We start from the raw sequence: 19,908 nt of genomic DNA on the forward strand, positions 1-19,908 counted from the left end.
TTGCTCCGCCCCCTCCCTAGGCAAGATTTTCAAGTGAGTGTGGGTGTTTACTTTCAGATTGAGAAGAGTGAGTGGAATTTTACATATCGTTACAGAGGACAACTCCCATATTAACAAACATATACTGGTCAGAGATACACAGCCATCTAGGGCTACGTGATAACCTTGGCAAGGGAAGCTTTCTATGGAGAACAAGATAGAAAGATCCCACTTGGACACTAGGAAAATCATATACAGCTTGTAGACTAACTTCTTCCAATTAGGAAAACATTTTGATTGTAATGGGACAGACTTCTTTGTTGCTATTGCTGTTGTTACTCTCAGCCAAACCCTAATTCCAATAATTCATTTGCCATCAGAAAATGCTCATGATAGATGGTATATGGGGGAAACAATGGATATAAATAATGTGTAATTATGTGTGAAGTGTGTGATAATAGGAAGGAGGGTGAGGAGAAAGAAGTAGGAAGACTTGAAGACTGGAAATAAACAGATGTGTTCATTTTAGTGTTTGTCCTAAATAGAGATTATAAGTAACTGAATTTTCTTTGGATATTCTATATTTTCCTATGAAATACAATCTGTATTAATAAACTTATAGTTAGAATATTACAGTTACTAAAAGATTTAAACACTGATTATGCATAGAAAAAATGAGGAAATTTAGCTTGTACTTCACTGGCTGGATCCTGAAAGAGTCTCACCCTGGTTTCTTTGTTCTCTGTCACACTCTGCTGATGATGAAATGTATACATATTCTTCACTGGTTATAAAAAGGACAGTTCAAAAGGTGAATAAAGGGTCATTATAAACATTGAGTGAACAGTCAGGGAGAGCTTTACCTATATCACACATTTACCACTATCTGTATTAAAGTTCCTTAATGGAAGTGCATAATAGATTTAGTGCTACAGATTTTTAGAGAAAATTAAGCATGGAAAGAAGTATAGACTGTTGAGCAAACATACATAACCTCCAGTAAAAGAGAAATTTATAATGTTGTACTATGAATTTTGCAGATCACAATGGTACATAAGAGGCTTGTGGTGATGTCACCCTGCGACCCTCAGTGAAAAGAACATTTCAGTAAAGAAGGTTGTGGATGATCATGTTTCTCTGTTGTGCATTGAATTGTGTCCTTACAAAGATTTATATATTGAAATACTAACAGTCACATTGGGAAGAGCATCCTTCGGTGATACCTCTTTTTTTTTTTTTTTTTTTTTAAGTTAAGTCCAAACTCTACTTTGCCTACCAGGAATCTCAAAGCCTGGCCCCATCCCACCTCTGCAGTTGACTTTCTAGCATTCTTACCTTATTAGTCTCCTGGTCTCATATAAACAACTTGCATTTTTTAAAAAACAAGGCATGTTTTCCCTCTTTCCTTCATCACACTTTTACACCTCCTGTTTGTACTTCTGGAAGTGTTTTCCTCTCTTCTACTTTATGCTATTCATTCTTCAGATCTCAGTTCAAATGTTTTTTCCTTTAAGAGACATCCCTGCCCATGTAAGCTTGCCTTAGCAGTGCTCTTTCTGTGTTCCCCTTTTAAGTACCCTTTACTTATCTATGTGAGAACACTTATTCATTTGCATTTTATTATCTATTTACTTGTCTATATTTTCTTCTATTATGTAAGTTTTTTGGAGTGTAAACTGTGTCTTTGTCATTATAGTCTCTCAGATATTTAGCCTTCTAGGCTAAATAGGCCCATGATAAGTACATGAAAAGTTACATATAAATGCATGAGTGATCAATAGAGTGATGCCAAACTTCTCATGGTAATTGGGTGCTCTTTGTTGGGCCAAATTAGCTTCATTATAAGGAAATTGTTATTTATGGTGAAGGATTTAAAAAGGCTATTGATATTTTCTAGAGGTAATGAAGTTTTTTGAGTGAAAATCTAACTGATATTTCAAAAGGCAAATCTTTGTATATGATATATATAAATTTAGAGTATATGGGAAAGTCTTTCTGAATGATTTGGTCTTACAGTTTGAACATACTTTGCATGAAGGTGACTACAAACTAATAAGCATGCAAAAATTTTTGTTTTGACAACTGAAAATCACGGAGTAAATCTTATTTACTGATACAGTGCTCTACCATATTATGTTATACTAATTAATAACTTTGAGAAATTTAGAGGCTTCAAATAATCTGATTTCCTGACGTGATAGAGTATAAATCCTGAACACTGTCAGTACCACAATAAAAACTTTAAAGTTTGCTCTAAATTAAGTTTAGGGAAAAAAAAAAAAATTTGATTAGGATTCAGTAAACCTCTACTTTAATCTTTATTATCACTAGTCATGTCTCACTCAGCCTTTCTGGACCTCAGATTCTCCATGTTCAAAATGGAGAAATCATGGGTTGTACCCATTTCATAAATCACTATGGAAAATCAGTGCAACAATATAAGTGAAAATCATGAAGAATGAAGTCATAAACAAATATAAGAGTTTTTATTGATGCTATTAGGCTAGGAAGCATCTATAGATAAGTCCTCTGAGATAGTAGAACGTTATAGGAACGGATAGTAGAGATGGAAGATCTCATTTAACCATTTAGAAAGTGACAATTTGATAGTTTCCTTTTATGGAAGGAGCATGGAAGCAATATTAATAACATTCTTAAAAACATTCTCTCTCTTTCTGTGTCTCCCTCTGTCAAATAAATGAAATCTTAAAAAAAAAAAGTGAAAACAACAGTATTCTTTTTTTTTTCTTCCTGTGAGACAGTTTTATTGTTGCTCCAGTCAGATTCCACCCTATCTACACACTGATTCTCCTGAGTTTTGGGGAGGCCGCCCCAGCAGGGCTGGGTTCCCCTCAGCCTCCCAAACCAGAGCCTGGTCATGGGATCTCTCTGAGGCAGGGGCTTTGGCCTTCTGGTTGCATCCAACATCTCTCTCGGGCCTGTCCATGCTCTGGGCTGGGCTGGCAACTTGGCTATTCCTCTAGTCCCCGCCCCAAGGCCGCGGGTGCCCGGGGTGGTGCGGCTGCCCACGTCAGTGGGGCTTGGGGACATGGCTGTCCACGTAGAAATTCCTGGAGATATTTGGCAACGTGAATTCGGCCCCTTCCAGCTCAGGAGTCAGCACGATTTGGCAGCCCAGCCGGGAGTTCTCCTGAAGAAGGGGGGCCATGTCCAGCATGTTGTCCTCCCTCTCAGCAGGAGGAGGCAGAAGGTCCAGGTGGTCCTCGTTCACGTACACGTGGCAGGTAGAGCACACCAGGGAAGCTTCACAGGCCCCTTCCAGGTCCATTCCATGGCGCTGCGCCAGGTGGAGAACATTGTCCCCCACTCTGCTGCTCACCGGAATCCGTAGGCCTGACCGGTCTACGAACAACATGTTCACCACGTCCCTGGGCCGCTCGGGGCCGCCAGCTTCTTCTTCCCCCACCGGGCACAAGCCTGTTGCTCAGAATCTTCTGGTTGTCACTAGCGCCGCCACCTCTCCCGACCCCTGAGAGTCCCCAGGCTGGCTCCACCAGGCTCCCCTGGCCGCCCACCAGAAACCCAGCACTCACACCTCCCCAGGCCACAGAGGCGGCCAAAACAACAGTATTCTACAGTTCATAAAAGTCTACATATTTTAATTTTTTATATAATTTATGTTAAATGTTTTAGGCATACAAAAGTAGTATATATAATCTATTTATTTTATGCATCATGTTTTGGAGCTCCTCATAGGTAAGGAGTATATTTTAAGTACATTTCTTTAGTGAGGAAAGTGAAGCTCAAATTTATTGAGACATAACAGATTCATGAAGAAAAGACATAAGTAGGACTAAACAGTTGGCCTTTTGTTTTTATAGCCCGTGCTCTTGTCTGTACAACCCGTTAATTCTTTTATTAAAAGGTAATTACTGCATATTGACGTTAGATGACACAATGGACTTGGTGCTCAACAGCACTAAGAGTAGTGTGGCTGAGGATTAAGTCTCGTGATTTGTACCAAATGGCAGTCCTTTCACCTTTTGGACAGAGACTTTGTAGAGGTTGATATAGGGCTATGAATATTTAATATTTTTAATAAAACCAGTTGCTTTCCTTGCTCTCTCTATAATTTCATGAATGAGACTACCAGCAAAAATACTGGAAAACAAATAGTTTTCAGTATGTCAGACATTTGATACTCCCATCTAGATAAAGAGGAAGGAAAGGAGTTATACTTCCAGGCCCCAAAGCATGATCTGAGTAATCTGTTATTTCAATAAATAAGCAAATAAATAAAGTGTTTTAAGTTAAATATTCTATGTTGTTAGGTGTTTTAAAACCAAAACAGAACTTTCTTTAACACTTATTTTTTAACTATCACTGAATGTAATTCTGATTAAAGAATTAGCTAATTCTTTTCAAGGACTATTGCTTGAGACCTTGAGGTCAAATCAAAGGTCATCAGTTTGGAGGAGAAATACCATTTGAAATCTCCTTATAAGCCTAAACTAGTGTTTCCTTATGCACCTACCAGTCACCTCCTTTCTTATTCCAGGCCCTTTGCATCAATGTTTCTGAGGTGGGAGGTGAGCAACTACAGTTTAAAGCTCTCCTAGGTATTCCCAGTGCACACTTCCTGAAGAACCACTGACCAAGTAACAATAGTACATCACTAAAAGAGCACCTCATTTTGTTCTTTTGCAAATGATTTCCATTAGGACTATTTCAATAAGACTTTAAGGCTTCTTCTAATTTTCCCCAGACTAGTAATGGTTCGCAGTCTAAAATCCTCTTTATATTTACCTCTAGAATCTATCCACATTTCTAGTGAGGCAAAAATCTTCCTGGTAAGTATAAGCCTTTCTGTTTATCTTTTCAACTTTACCTGACAACCCATCAAAAAAGAAAAATGTTCCCTTGAATGAATGTCATAACTTACACACAGTCTAATACAGGACTAAATTTATAAAAAAAAAAAAAAACTATCTTTCTCCCTTAGATAACATTTTTTTTCTCCTAAAAAATTGAGATTACAACAGGAAAGATGCATGTCTACCCATGGTAAAGGGTATATGTGAAATGATGTACTCTTATTTAGGTAATAATAGATTTACATGCATATACATTTTTATTTGTATCAGATATAATTCACACATTATTATATATTGCAACAGAGGCTTTTACCTTAAATTAAAACTCATAAATTTTGACTATGTTGCATTCTATTTTATTTACCTTTATTGGCATAAAAGTGTTGAATTTTTATACAATGCTCTTAAAGAGATGGAGCCCTCTACTTTCATTTGGGCTCCCTTAAGGCTTTGAAATGTTTGTTTTCACTTGACTCATCCCATTGATAAAAGAGCAGAAAGATCCAGGAGAGTTATCAGTGACAGGTTACAGAGCTATTTATGAATATCAACCACTGGCTCCACACTCAGAACCAAGTAGTAGAAGAATATGGAAATGTCTCTACTCTGTCGTGTCTGGTATTATTTCTAGACTGTTCCCAAAGAAAGCTTATTTTTGCTCTTGCCAAACCAGAACATTTATATTAGAAAATCACCTTCTATGCAAAGAAGCTATAACCAATATACTGCAGATTTCAAAAGGATGTAAATAGAGAATTTATAAAATTATCTATAGTAGTTCAGTTCAAAATTTTACCTTAGACATTCCTTACAAAATTGTACTTTTGTGCTTCAAATCCAACCCATGCTATAGTATTTAACCTTCCTACATTTGTGCTTCCACTCTCTGGTTATCCCCCAGACTCTCACTCTTCCATCTGTTCATGATACAGAGCACCGTACCTCTCTCTCTAAACTTCTGTTTCCTTACTTGTATAACATCACCTATTAATTATTTAATAAGGTCTTCTAGTTTGATTATCTCTTTTGTGCTAAGTAAACAAGTTTTTTAAAGTGCCTCCTCAACTTGTTTTGAATGGACACTTCAAACTAGTTTTATTTTGCAAAATATTTCCTTGCTGAAGATCTGGAGGAGTGACTTCCAGTCTGTGAACACCAGAGTTACTGCCAAGTACTCTGAAGTCCGTACGTATACCAAAATATTTATAACATACATGTGGAATGATTTTGCAAATGTGTGCTAATGAAATGCATGTCATTAAAAATAGCAGCTATTAGGGGCGTATTTATTTAAGCCAGTAAAATATAAATATCACATGAGAGGTATCTACAAAATTTTCACCTAAAGTTTCTTGGAAGATACTTAACTGGAGAAGGCACACCTGAAATTCCAGTTACTTCATTCTCAAATAGAACTAATGTAGTCCTATTCTACCACCACTGCCCCCTGTCCCCAGCCCCAGCTCTAAGGAGTTGATTCTTAGCTGAAACTTGAACTAAGTCTCTTCTTCAAAACACATCAGAGATCAATAATAATATGAAAGGACATCAGTGATTTTCCCCACTATATCAAGCAGATCAAGACTGGATATTTTCATATTCTCTCTTCTAGTGACAACACCACACAGGTCTTCTATTATTGATTCCTATTTTGACTCAAAAATCACAAAATTCCTGAGAATACAGAGAGTTTCTCCTATCAGAAGATAACAATTATTATTGGGCTAATGTGGTAGATATCATCTTTCTTTAGGCTCTTAAGCATCATGATTGTCACAGTTGTTCTCAACCAAGGCTAACTGGTTTAGGCAAAAGCTACCTAAGACTTGCCCTCTCAAATCCTGCTCTGTACCAAGCAAGCGTTAGTTATGTTACCTAGTGACAAAAAGGACTTCAGACTTCCATTCCTGCCTACCCTACTTTCTGAGTCCAAAAATATCATCCTTTGAGAACAGAAGAGGGGGCGCCTGGGTGGCTCAGTCAGTTAAGCATCCGCCTTCAGCTCAGGTCATGATCCCAGGGTCCTGGCATCCAGCCCCAGGACTGGTCAGGCACCCCACTCAGCAGGGAGTCTGCTTCTCCCTCTGCATTTCCCCCCTGCTAGTGCGTGCATGCTCTCCCTCTATCTCTTGTCTCTCAAATAAAAGCTTTTTTGGGGGGGCAGTTCCTTTTTTTATTTAAATTCAGTTAACATATAGTGTATTATTAGTTTCAGAGGTAGAGTTCAGGGATTCATCAGTTGCATAAAACACCCAGGGCTCATTCCATCACATGCCCTCCTTCATGCCCATCACCCAGTTACCCCATCCCCCCAACCCACCACCCCTCTAGCAAACCTCAGTTTGTTTCCTTTGCTTAAGAGTCTCTTATGGTTTGTCTCCCTCTCTGATTTCATCTGTTTTATTCTTCCCAGGTTTTTGTTTTGTTTTTACTAACCAGAATCATGCTGTATGTATTGTTCTTTGATGTGCTTGTTGGAGATGTTCTCAGCCTAGCACACTCCTTTTATCCATTATCTCTCTCTCTCAAATAAATAAAATCTTAAAAAAAAAAAACTGAAGAGAAAAAAAAGCAATTTGTACCTTGGCATCAGTGATATTCTTGGGTTTATTAGATATCAGTGATAATTTGGGGGGTCACATGATGGGAGTCATATCATAAATAGCCTTAGGAAATTTGTTTCTATAGCTCTGGCTCCTGGATTTTTACATCAACATCCATCCAATGCTAATAGAACCAGTGCCATTAGAAAAGTCTAACTACCCTTAAAAGGGAAAATTGTTACAGAGAAACAGAGATATATGGAAATAGATCTTTTCCTTTGTTTTGCTAACTCCTCTTTCTCCACCTATATATTTTAACATTGAGAACTAAAAAAATGTTACATTTGTAGTAGGAAGGCTTAATCCATTGATAGCCTTGTAGAAGATTTTGTTCTAGACATATTCCTTTAATTCAACATAGATTTTTTTTTTTAAGATAAAATGTATGACATCAAAATAGAATGATTTCTTATGCTCAGATACTAATAATCTGATCAGGATCATTTCTTGCTAAATTGTTATTTGCTATCATGAATAAAACTGCATTGCATTTTGTAAATCGAATAATTAGAGACTCTGGTGTGTCATAATATGTAGTAATTACAGTACTTCCAAAGATTTGGTTACTCTTTTCCCTGAAGTCATGCTGCCTTTTCAGTCAAGTACAAAGTATCAAATTTTGGTCATGGCAAAACTATGATGAACATTATTAAGTGTTTGTAATTATTATTATTTTTTTCAGTCCATTGTATCTCAGGATATAAATATATGTAACAAAAAAATTAACTGAAATAAATACTTTTTATTTTCCACTTTATATATCCCCACGTGATTTCTGTGGTAGAGATCCAATTTCCACCTGGAAAAAAACTAAGGAAGAAAGTGGAAATGATTAAGGCAATGTCAGCAAACAAATAATGAATTTGGTTATTTTTTCCAACATTTAATTGATTCAGTGAAAACAATCCACACACTAATTGCTTCACCAAAATTAATAAATCACTTGAGGCAATCAATTGCTTAGCTCTAAATTTCACTTTAATCCTAGGAAGGATGAACTGAGCCAGGAAACATACAATCCAGTCTTAATTAGTATTTTTTAGTTGAGAATTCCAAAGTAGTGTTTTACCAATAGAGCTTATTTTTTTGAAATATCTTACACATCATTATACACGATTTTAGGGAATAATTCCAAAGCATCTTAAAGTGTTTGCCAAATATTTTAAATAGTAAGTGTGAAAAAAGCATAAACTTTAAAATTAGAGATCTAAAATAGTTGGTGTTATTTTTGACATATTAAATCAATATACCAGTTATTCTTCAGAATATTTTTTTCTGAGAATATACTTGATTTTTCTAATAGCTACATTGTCTTCCATTAACTTCATTCATTCATTTAATGAACATTTACCTTCTGTAATTTTTCAGTTGTCCACTAGGTAGGCCCCTACAAGGGTTTCTTTCTTTTCTTTTTTCTTTTTTTTTTTTTTAATTATGCACTTTTGTGACCAGCATTTCATATTTTAAGATGTTTGTTTCATTGGGATATATTTCCAAAATATTGACTTGAGAACATTCTATGCCTTTCTTTTCCAATAAATATTTCATAAGCTTTGGTATATATTATTTGGTCTCCAGAATAACTGAGCAGATTTACAACCCACTAACAAGATTTAACATGTATGTGCCTCTACATGGCCTGGCAAACCAAGTTAATGATTTTTATTAGATTAACAGATGTAAAGTGAATCCTTAAAATTATTTTAACTCACATTATTATGCATGACTTTTATTATTAATGAAGGTTCTTTCTCTAAGTATATATATCTCCTTCACAATAAACTTTTTTTCTGTCCTTTGTAAAAATTTGTCCATAATGATTTATCTTTAGAAATATCTGTGTATGTATCAGTTCTTACAAATTTTTAGAATAAGTGTGTCATTTTCCATTGTTATATTTTTTTGATTACATTTAAGCTAAAGGTTGAATGATTCATGTTTATATGGCTCTATTAGTTATGACTTAGTTGATTTTATCTATTTCTTAAATACTCCTAAATTTTGTCTTGTCTTCTTTGTATTGCTTCTGTTTTGTCATTGTCAGAATAGCATTGGTCTACTTAAATATTATAATACCTTTGGAATTAAGATTTTGGAATTTTTTTAAATTCCTTGTTTAGAACCTATTCCGTGTAACTGCATCTTTAAAATGGTGTAATCTTCAGTAACAAATATTGTGGACTCTACCCTCAGGATTCACTTGATTCATTATTTTAGTATATTTCCATAAATTGCATAATCTGTATCCTGGTGGTATAATTCCTTTGTAAGCGCCTATTATGTGCCAAGTTATTTATTCATTGACTCTTCACAAGAGTATGAAGCATTCTTCAAAGTCAAATTTCATCTCTGTCAAAAAAAAATTCATCTCTGTCAGAGTCACCTAAAATGTTTCAACAAGGACCACTGAGTCAAAATCTCTGAGAATTTGAGGATTAGGCTGGAGGGATCTACTTTTTGTTTTGTTTTTGTTCTTAGTAACTTTTACTGGATTTTTTTTTCTTTTCTAGACCCCAAAGTCTGAGGACTGCTATTCTATAACACTATCTTAATCACTCATTCTAAGTATGAGGAAATAAAGTCTAAAAGGAGTTAAATGTCTTACCTAAAGCCACATGAATTTAGGAGCATGGAATCAAGATTACTCCAAGACTGATTACCTAACCTATAGTACCAACTCAACCCCCGAGGGGATGCCTAAAGAGACCTGAAGCTTTTTATTCTATCTGAGCTAAAATTAACTAGTTTGTTTTGATTCAACTGCTTATTAAGAACTAAAATTTGGGGAGCACCTGAATGGCTCAGTCAGTTAAGCGTCTGCCTCTGGATTGGGCCCTGATCTCAGGGTGCTGGGATTGAGCCCTGCATCAGGCTCTCCACTCAGTGGCAAGTCTGTTTCTCCCTTTCCCTCTCCCTCAGTGATGTCTCTTTCTCTCTCTCTCAAATAAATAAATAAAATCTTTAAAGAAAAAAAAAATTAAAATTTGGGTTTCGAGTAGATCTTGCTGGCATTGAGGCTAAAAAGATGACAGTTCTAGTAAAAATAATTATTCATAGAACATATACTTTTAGAACTGTAAATATCACCATCATACAATCTATGAAACAAACTATATATCTAGGTCATAATTAGCATAATATACCCATTACTATATGCTTTGGTGGATATCTGGTAACAAAATAACATGAAAGTGCATGTTCCTACACACACACATATCCCCCCAGCTTGAGAATTATTACTCCAACCTGATTCTTTTTAAATACATATTTTCACATATTTGATATAACAATGTCTATCTCTATGGAAATTCATAGTTATATCTTTAGAAAAGAAATCACGCATATTACAGAAAGAATTATAAAGTCTAACAAAGTAGTTATTTTGCAATAGAGCAGCTTTGATTTTTTTTTAAAGATTTTATTTATTTATTTGAGAGAGAGAGAGAATGAGAGAGAAAGCACATGAGATGGGGGTAGGGTCAGAGGGAGAAGCAGACTCCCTGCCGAGCAGGGAGCCCGATGCGGGACTCGATCCAGGGACTCCAGGATCATGACCTGAGCCGAAGGCAGTGGCTTAACCAACTGAGCCACCCAGGCGCCCTGAGCAGCTTTGATTCTAATAAGTAGAATGAGGTAGGTAGGCAATTCTATAATTTATGGCCTGTGGCCAACGTAAATAAAGAAATGCTATATTAACATAAATAAGTCTATAAACTAGAAGGTCCCTTATTACTTTGAGAGAAAAACCACAGAAATTTATAATTACATAATTTTTAATAAAATATAAGGGGCATAAAACAGGTTTGAACAAAAAAAAAAAACAAGAATCAGGGGCACCTGGGTGGCTCAGTTGGTTAAGCATCTGCCTTCGGCTCAGGTTACAATCACAGGGTCCTGCTTTTCCCTCTCCCTCCACCTTCCCACCCCGCTCATGCTTATTCTCTCTCACTCTCTCTCAAATAAATAAAAATCTTAAAAATAAATATTTGAAAAAAGAATCAGATTCACATATATATATATATATATATATATATATATATATATATATACATATACATATATTTTAAGAGATTGAGAGGGCAGGGGCAGAGGGAGAATCTCAAGCAGGCTCCACGCCCAGTGCAGAGCCTATGCGACACAGGGCTGATCTCACAACCCTGAGATCACTACCTAAGCCGAAATCAAGGGTCTGACGCTTAACCCACTGAACCATCCAGGCACCCCTGGATTCACATAATTTTTAAATAGGCTACAGGGAACTCTAACAATTTTGAACAAGAAGTAAATACTTTTAAAAATTCTAATGATATATCAGAATCAATAAAAATGGGAGTGAGAGTAAATATGGTAGAGGATCAAGAAAACAGAAGGGAAGTAAAAATTAGACAAAAGGCAGGTAAGAGAAATATGTAGATTATCATCATAAAACTTTGTATTGTACAAAATGAGTGATAACAGTAGATAGGCCAGGGGTCCTGTCTGTGAGCAGAACAGAAGTTAAGCATAGCGGAGTTCACAGTGATCAGACCATATGTGGAGATGGCCAGCATCATGAGGACACCTTGGGATGTCTCTAGCACTGTGAACAGGGCCTCCTTAGGTACTGGCAGTGGTAAATTAGGTAGGAAGTAGGAAGTTAAGGGAAAAAGTCAGGGAGGTTCAATTTAATTTTCCTAGCCAAAAAATTCCTCAAGCAGAGCTACTTTAAAGATCGGTATCTCACTCTGACCCAGTGAAGTAGAGACATAGGAAGAACCACACACTGAGATAAAAACAAGAAAGGGGGGAAACATACAGTTAGAATAATAAGTTCTCAGGTATGTATGAAGAAAGTTGCAGTTGCAGGTGGTGGGCCTCTGAGGGTTATTATTTACTGCCTTAAAAAAATGGTAGCTGATTCTTTTCACAGGTGCTTATTTTTTATCCTTAAATTATAAAAGCATCATTTGTCATAGAACTGAGAAGGCAGTGAATGAAGAGATACAATTTTGTATATTGTAGTGACCTTGACTAGAACTTTATTATCTCTAAAATTGTATGGAATCAATCACATAGTATATAGCTATGAAATCATACCTTGTTTGTAGGTATACATGGATATATAAGTGATTGAATGAAATCAGTCATGTGACCAGAGGATCATCACATGGAACATCTACAATTTTAAAATAATAATTTATTAATTTTCACCTCTATGTCTAATGCTTATTTTCCTGTGAATAAGAAGGAAACACAAAGTATAGAGCATAGAGCTCAGTTCTGTACTTAGACATACCTGAACTGGAAATTTTGCTCCTCACTCCCTTGAGCAAACTGCTTAACTTCTATATTTCTATGTCCTCATCTACAAATTTGAGGATATTTATAGTACAGAACTCAAGAGGTTGTAGAGAAAATTTAATAAGAGAATATATTGAACATATTAAGCATTCACTAAATGTTAGCTATTATTATTAAGAAGGTCAAAAGGACCTACAAAGCTTGAGCTTGTGCTTTATCAGAAAATCTCTCTGGAATGGAATCATTACCATGCCATTTCTCTCTGAATATGACGACCTCTTCATATTATAAACCCCACAGAAACCAGCCTCTCTGTAAATAGCACATAGAACTGACAAAAGTACCAAGAATGTTTTTTATTGAGGTCAATTTTAGGGGAAAATTAGATAAAACAATGAATTCAGCATGTATTTAAAAGTCCCTGAAGAAACCAACCATCTATATTTGAAAGCTTTGCTTTTAAATTAGATGATATTCCAAAAATGTTTTGGACAGAAACAGCAAAATCCGTCCTTCCCCCATCTCTGCATTTCTTTACCTGAAATTAAACAATTATCTTCTCAACTGCTTGACTTGTTGAACTGGATGTCAGAAAATGTGTTCTAAACTTCATTACCAGGCTAATATTGCATTGCTGTTGACAAAAACGGTAAAGATTGATTTCTTGAATGATATAAAAATAGATCATTTCATTATCTTTTTAACACCTTTTTTGGGGATTGATACAAAATAAACTGCACTTATACAGTTTTCTAAGTTTTCATATATGTATAAATCATATTATCACAATCTATGTAATTAATATTTCTAACACCCCCTAAAAATGTCTCTTTGTAATACCTCTCCCTCATCCCTCCAGGCCCACACCCAACCTAAGCAACCACTGATCACTATCTGTCACTTTATGATACTTTTTAATGACACTTTCTGTCATAGTTTGCTTTTTCTAGGATGTTATATAAATGCAAGCATATAGTGTGTACTTTATTTCCCTACTTGATTCATTAAGTGTAATTCATACTGTTGTGTGTATTAATATTTTGTTCTCTGTTGCTGAATAATGCATCCCATTGTACGGACATAACAATTTGTTTATACATGCATCTGAGGATGATGAACATTTGAGTTGTTTCTAATTTTCAGCTGTGAAAATTAAGGCTACTATGACACTTGTAGAAAAATCTTTGTATGAACGTTTGCTTTCATTTTTCTTAGGTAAAAATCTAGAAGTGGAATGTCTGGGTCAAGTGGTAGGTTCTTGTTTAATTTTTTTAAGAAACTGTCAAACCTGTTTTCCAGGTATTTGTACAATTGAACATTTCTCTCAATAGCATACATATGAGAATTCCAGTGCCTCCATATCTGCATCAACATTTCAAATGCTCATACTTTAAAATTTTAGACTACTAATATATGTGTAATAGTATCTCATTGTGCCTTTTAATAGGCTTTATTCTTTTAGAGGAGTTTTGGGTTTACATCAAAATTGAGCAGAAAATACAGACCACCCCCATATGTTCCCTTCCATTCCCTACACACAGCCCCCCACATTGTGAGCATTCCACAACAAAATAGTACATTTGTTACAATCAGTAGACTTTTTGACACATCATTATTACCCAAAGTCCTTAATTTATATTATGATTCACTCGTGGTGTTGTACATTCTGTGGGTTTAGACAAATGGGTAATGATCTTTATCTATCATGGTATCATACAAAATATTTTCACTGCTTTAAAACTCCTCTGTGCTCTGCCTATACATCCCTCTCCCCCACCCACAAGCCCTATCTATCAATGATTTTTTTTATTGTCTCCATACTTTTGGAGACACATAGACACATCCTTTTCTAGAATGTCATATAGTTAAAATCTTACAGTATGTAGCCTCTTCGGATTGGCTTCTTTCATTTAGTAATAAACATTTAGGGTTCTTCCATATGTTTTCATAGCTTTATAGCTCATTTTTTAAGTGCTAAATAATATGCCATAATATTCCATAATATGTCTGGATGTACCAATTTATTCACTTACTGAAGGACATCTTGGTTGCTTCCAAGTTTTGGCAATTATGAATATGGCTGCTTATTGTGGTTTTAACTTGTTTTACTCAAATGATGAATCATGCCGAATACTAATTATGTGTTTGTCATATATATTTTTTTGACATGTTTATTTAAATTTTTCCCTTTTTTGTTAACAGCTTGATTGAAGCATATATTGTACTAACATAAAATTCACCTATTTTAACTTGTATTGTCCAATGAAAGAGTTGTTCAGTGACCATCAGGAGAGAGTTCCAGTACATTTTTATTGCTCCCAAAAGTGCCCTCATACCCAGTGACAGTCGATTGCTGCTCCCATCCCCTGTCCCAGAATCTGTTCCCCTCCCTAATTATTCTGGTTTCTTAATGCATATAAGATTTGCTTCATCTAGAAATTTCATATAAATGGACTCATATAAATTATATTTTTTCCTCTGGTTTATTTCTCTTGCTGTAAAATTTTTGAGGCTTATGAATGTTATAGGGCATGTTGTCCCTTTTTATTTCTGAAAAGTATCCCATTATATACTTCATTTTTTTTATCCATTCACCAGTATTACCCTTTTGGCTAGATGCTGATTTCAGCTGTTTTGAATAATGTTGCTATGAAGATAAACAGACAAATCTTTGGATGTAAGATTCCAGTTTTCTTGGGTAAATACATAGGAGTGGGTTCCTGGTTCATAGAGTAAGTATATACTCATCGTTCAAAACAAACAAACAAACAAAAAAAAACCTGTTTTCCAAAAATGGCAGTACCACTTTACATTCCCTCCCCAGCAAGGTATAAGGGTACTGCTTTCTCTACTACATTGGCAACACCTGGTATTGATAGTTTATATCACTATAATTATTCTATAGAGGTGTATAGTGGTATTTCATTGTAATTTTAATTTGTATTCCCTAATGTTTAATGATGTTGAGCATCCTTTCATGTTCTTTTTAGATATCCATACATCTTATTTTATAAAATGTCTATTCAAATTATTTTCCCATTTTATAAATTCACTTGGTGATGCTGTATAATTGATTTTATGTCTTTCTGGATATAGTTTGCTAATATTTATTAAACTAGTGAAACATCAGCACCTGGACTTTTTGTGGAAACATTTTATTTACTAATCCAATTTCTTTACTTGTTATAAGTTTATTGATGTTTTTACTTCTCCTTGAATAAACTACAGAGATTTTGACTTTTCCAGATATTTGTCCATTTAATTGAAGTTGTCTAATTTTGAGGCATAAAGCTCTAACTTTTCATTTTTGCAGTGTCTGTAATGATGTTCTATACACTTCATTTGTCTCTGTGTATATATATGTGTGTATATATATTCTAAGGTTTTATATACACACATTCCTAGAGGGTCTAGCTAAATTTGAATTTTACTCATTTTCAAAGAATCAGTTTTTTGTTTTATTAATATTTTTATTGATATTTGTTGATTTTTTTGATCACCTAAAATGTATTTAGGTTTGTTTTATATCTTAGCATTTGGTCTATCCTGGAGAATAGTCTATATGCTTTTTTAAAAGAATATATATTTGCTATTATTGGTTCAAATATGAAATTCCACTTAATACAAATTGTTTTATAGTATTGTTCAAAACTTCTTTATTACTGATTTTCTTTCTAATTGTTATCTAAATCATTGACAGGGGAATAATGAAATCTCCAACAATTGTTGAATTGTCTATTTCTCTTTTCAAATTCGTCAACTTTTGCTTAACCTTGTTTGGGGTCTGTTCTTTGGTACATATTTTTTGTATTTCTTATGCATATCCAATGTATAAATAAACTTTTAGTCATTTTGAAATGTCCCCTTTTTTCTACTAATAAATCTTTTCTGAGATCTACATTTTCTAATATTAATATAGTCACTCCAGGCCTCTTAAAATTCTGTTTACATGGCCCATCTTTTTGCATTCCTTTACTTTGACTTTTGTGTATCATTGACCTTTTTGTGTCCCCTATTGATAGCATAGCCATGTCTTTTTTTCTTAGCCATTTTTCCAATATCTACCTTTTGATTAGAATGTTTGGTCCATTCATGTTTAATGTAATCACTTATGTGGTTTGATTTACATCAACCATTTTGCTATTTGTTTTTTGTATTCTTCCTACTTATTTCTTTTTCTTTATTCATTTGTAAAATATTTTTAGTGTACAATTGCAATTCCACTGATAACTTTTAAAAGATTTATTCTTATATTTAATGTCCAGTATCTTGAAAAACATGTTTTATATATATTTTGTACTTTTTTTTTTTTATTTAGAAACAGAGTGTCTGTGAGAGAGTTGGGATGTGGCAGCAGAGGGAGAGGGGAGAATCTTAGGCTTCATACCCAGTGTAGAGCCCCATGTGGGGCTCCATCTCTCGACCCTGAAATCATAACCTGAGCCAAAATTGAGTCAGTTGCTTAACTAACTGAGCTACCCAGGCGTTCCCATTTTCTACTTTATTAAAGTTCTTTCAAGCAACCTCCCCTGTTAGTTCACTCTGGCTGGAATTGGAAGTCTATTCATTAGGTTTTATTTGTATGTTAAACATAGTAGTTACAAAAATTTCATGTTGAAAAGGAGTTTCCCACATTTTATTCACATCATTGTAGGATAGGGAAACCTCACCAAAAAAATGATGCCTTTATCCTTCCTTTTTATACAGTAATAATTATATGTGTGCTATCTAAAGATAGTAGAGATCTTGTCATGCAGTTTTATAGTTTTTCTTTCAACTATCATACATGTTTAATATATACATATATGTATGTAATATTTACCCTTTGTAATGCTCTCCTTTCTTTCTTTCTCCTCTCTATCCCTTCCTTCCAATCTCTTTTTCTTCCAAATTAAGTTTCTCTCTGGCATCATTTCCCTTCCATCAGAAGAACTTCTTTTAGTATTTCTTTTGGAACCTTTTTGCTGGTGACAAATTCTGTAAGTTTTCCATTATGTGTCTTTTAGTTGGTGTTTTTAAACCATTTGTATTTAATTTAATTATTATATAATTATGATATTTTAATTGTATCATTTGTTTTCTCTTTGCTTCCTGTATTTTCTGTTTCTCAGTTTCCCTTTCCTGCCATCTTTTGTGTTCTTTCAATATTCTTTAGTATTTCATTTCCATTTACCTATCATGTTTTTTAACTAATTCTTTTTTTCTAGTATACATTTGTTCCCCTGAATATAGAATTATAAATTGTCACTTTTTTCTTTTAGCATTTTTTAAATGTTGGCATATTTCCTTTTGTCCCCATAGTTTCTGATTAGGGAAAAAAAATCACAGTCATTTGTATCATTGATCCTTTATATGTTTAATTCGTCTTGTTTTCTGATTGATTTTTAAGAATTTTTCTGTATTTTTGTTTTTCATCATTTTTATTATGATCCATCTGGGGAGGGAATGCTTTGACCTTATTCAGTTTTATATCTCTAATCTTCTTGAATCTCTTATTTGTCTTTCACCAGAACTGGGAAGTTTTTACTCATATTTCTTCATTTTTTCCCATCACCACACTCTTCCTCCTTACCTTCTAAGTGCCTAATGACAAAAGAGTTGGGTTTTTTATTGTATTGTGTCACAGGGTCCTTATTTCTCTTATTTATATTCAACTTCAGAGTCTTTATCATCTTTATTCTGCTATTGAATTAATCCAGTGAATTTTATATTCTTGTAAATGTATTTTTAATTCTAAAATTTTTATTTATTTAATCTTTATGTTATCTGTTTCTCTGCTGAGATTTTCTATCTTTCTATTTATTTTAAGTGGGTTCACCCTTACTTCTTTGAGCATGGTCATAATAAAAGCCTTCAAGTCCATTAGTGATAGTTTCAACATTAGTACCAACTTTGCATGTCTTTTTTTTTTTTTTTTTTTTAGTTGAAATTATCCTGGTTGTTTGTATGCCAAAACTTCTAAATTGTGTAATAGAAATTTTGGATGCTATGTATGAGATGCTGGCTCTTAGTTTAAATCATATTTTTTTCTTTTGTCCGTTTTTGTTATGACAGGGAATCTATCAGATTAGATTCAGTCTGAAAGTTCTAACCTCCCTTCTGTAGTGTGCAGTTTTAATGTCAATTCAGTTTTCAAGATGTTTATATATGTTTATATGTATGTTTATCTGTTACACAGATCAACCTCATGTGCCCACTAGTGGTCAGTCTCAGTCTTATGTGGTAATCTACCATATGGTTCAGTTGTCAAAGCCTATTTATATTCTTTTGGGCCAGATTCATTCATGCAAGGCTCTGAGGTAAACTCAGGAGATTTTACACAACTTTATGAGATTGTTCTGAGTTTTCACCACCAACATTATCTAGTTCCATAGAAGCTTCCCTCCCCAGTCCTTTGGCCAGAAAGCTGGTGCTTTGGATTTTCTACTCTGTTGCTCATTTCTTATAAATGAGGCTGCATATAGAGCTAAAAAGAGAAGGACAAAGAGAGAAAAAAGGGCAACAAGAATTCAATCCAAGATCTTAAGGCGGCAATGCAACTGGATAGATAGAAGGATTCCCCTTCAGGGTTTTCATGCCTTCCAGTTGATGCTGACTTCACCTCCCAGCCCCAGCAAGATTCTTGAGGGCTGAGTCAAGAGGAATGGATGAAGAGGGAAAATCCCACAGAATTTTCTCCATTCTATTTAATTCTTAAAACAGAGGGATTCTTTGAGGATTCTTTCTGTTCTTATTCAGTGCCTGCCTCTGAATTTCATGCTACCTTTGAGTCTAGGCTGGGTGATACCAGAGGAACAAAACTCACCACTGATTTGTTAGTACTTAAGATTATGATGTCTTTCCCAGTTTTCCTGCTCACATATTTACCTCAAGGTCCTTAGATAGCTGTTGCATGCAAATTGTCCAGGGTTTGATTTCATTCAGTGAGAGAACAGGATGCAGTGAGCTTCTTCCATATATGGAACTGGGTGGAACTCCTTTAGGTTCCAAAACTTGAACACTTTGATACTTTTTAAAGAAGTCTTCCTCATGGGGTGCCTGGGTGGCTCAGTTGGTTAAGCTACTGCCTTCGGCTCAGGTCATGATCCTGGAGTCCCGGGATCGAGTCCCACATCGGGCTCCCTGCTCAGCAGGGAGTCGGCTTCTCCCTCTGACTCTCTTCCCTCTCGTGTTCTCTATCTCTCATTCTCTCGATCTCAAATAAATAAATA

General features: G+C 34.8%; 1 pseudogene; it reads right to left on the reverse strand.

The window, feature by feature from the left end:
* Nucleotides 1-3,010: 3,010 nt before the first annotated feature.
* The window catches only part of LOC113927898, a 53,434-nt pseudogene continuing 36,536 nt past the window's right edge, over nucleotides 3,011-19,908 (reverse strand).

The sequence above is a fragment of the Zalophus californianus genome, chromosome 7 (assembly GCF_009762305.2).
Source record: "Zalophus californianus isolate mZalCal1 chromosome 7, mZalCal1.pri.v2, whole genome shotgun sequence".
Taxonomy (NCBI): Eukaryota; Metazoa; Chordata; class Mammalia; order Carnivora; family Otariidae; genus Zalophus; species Zalophus californianus.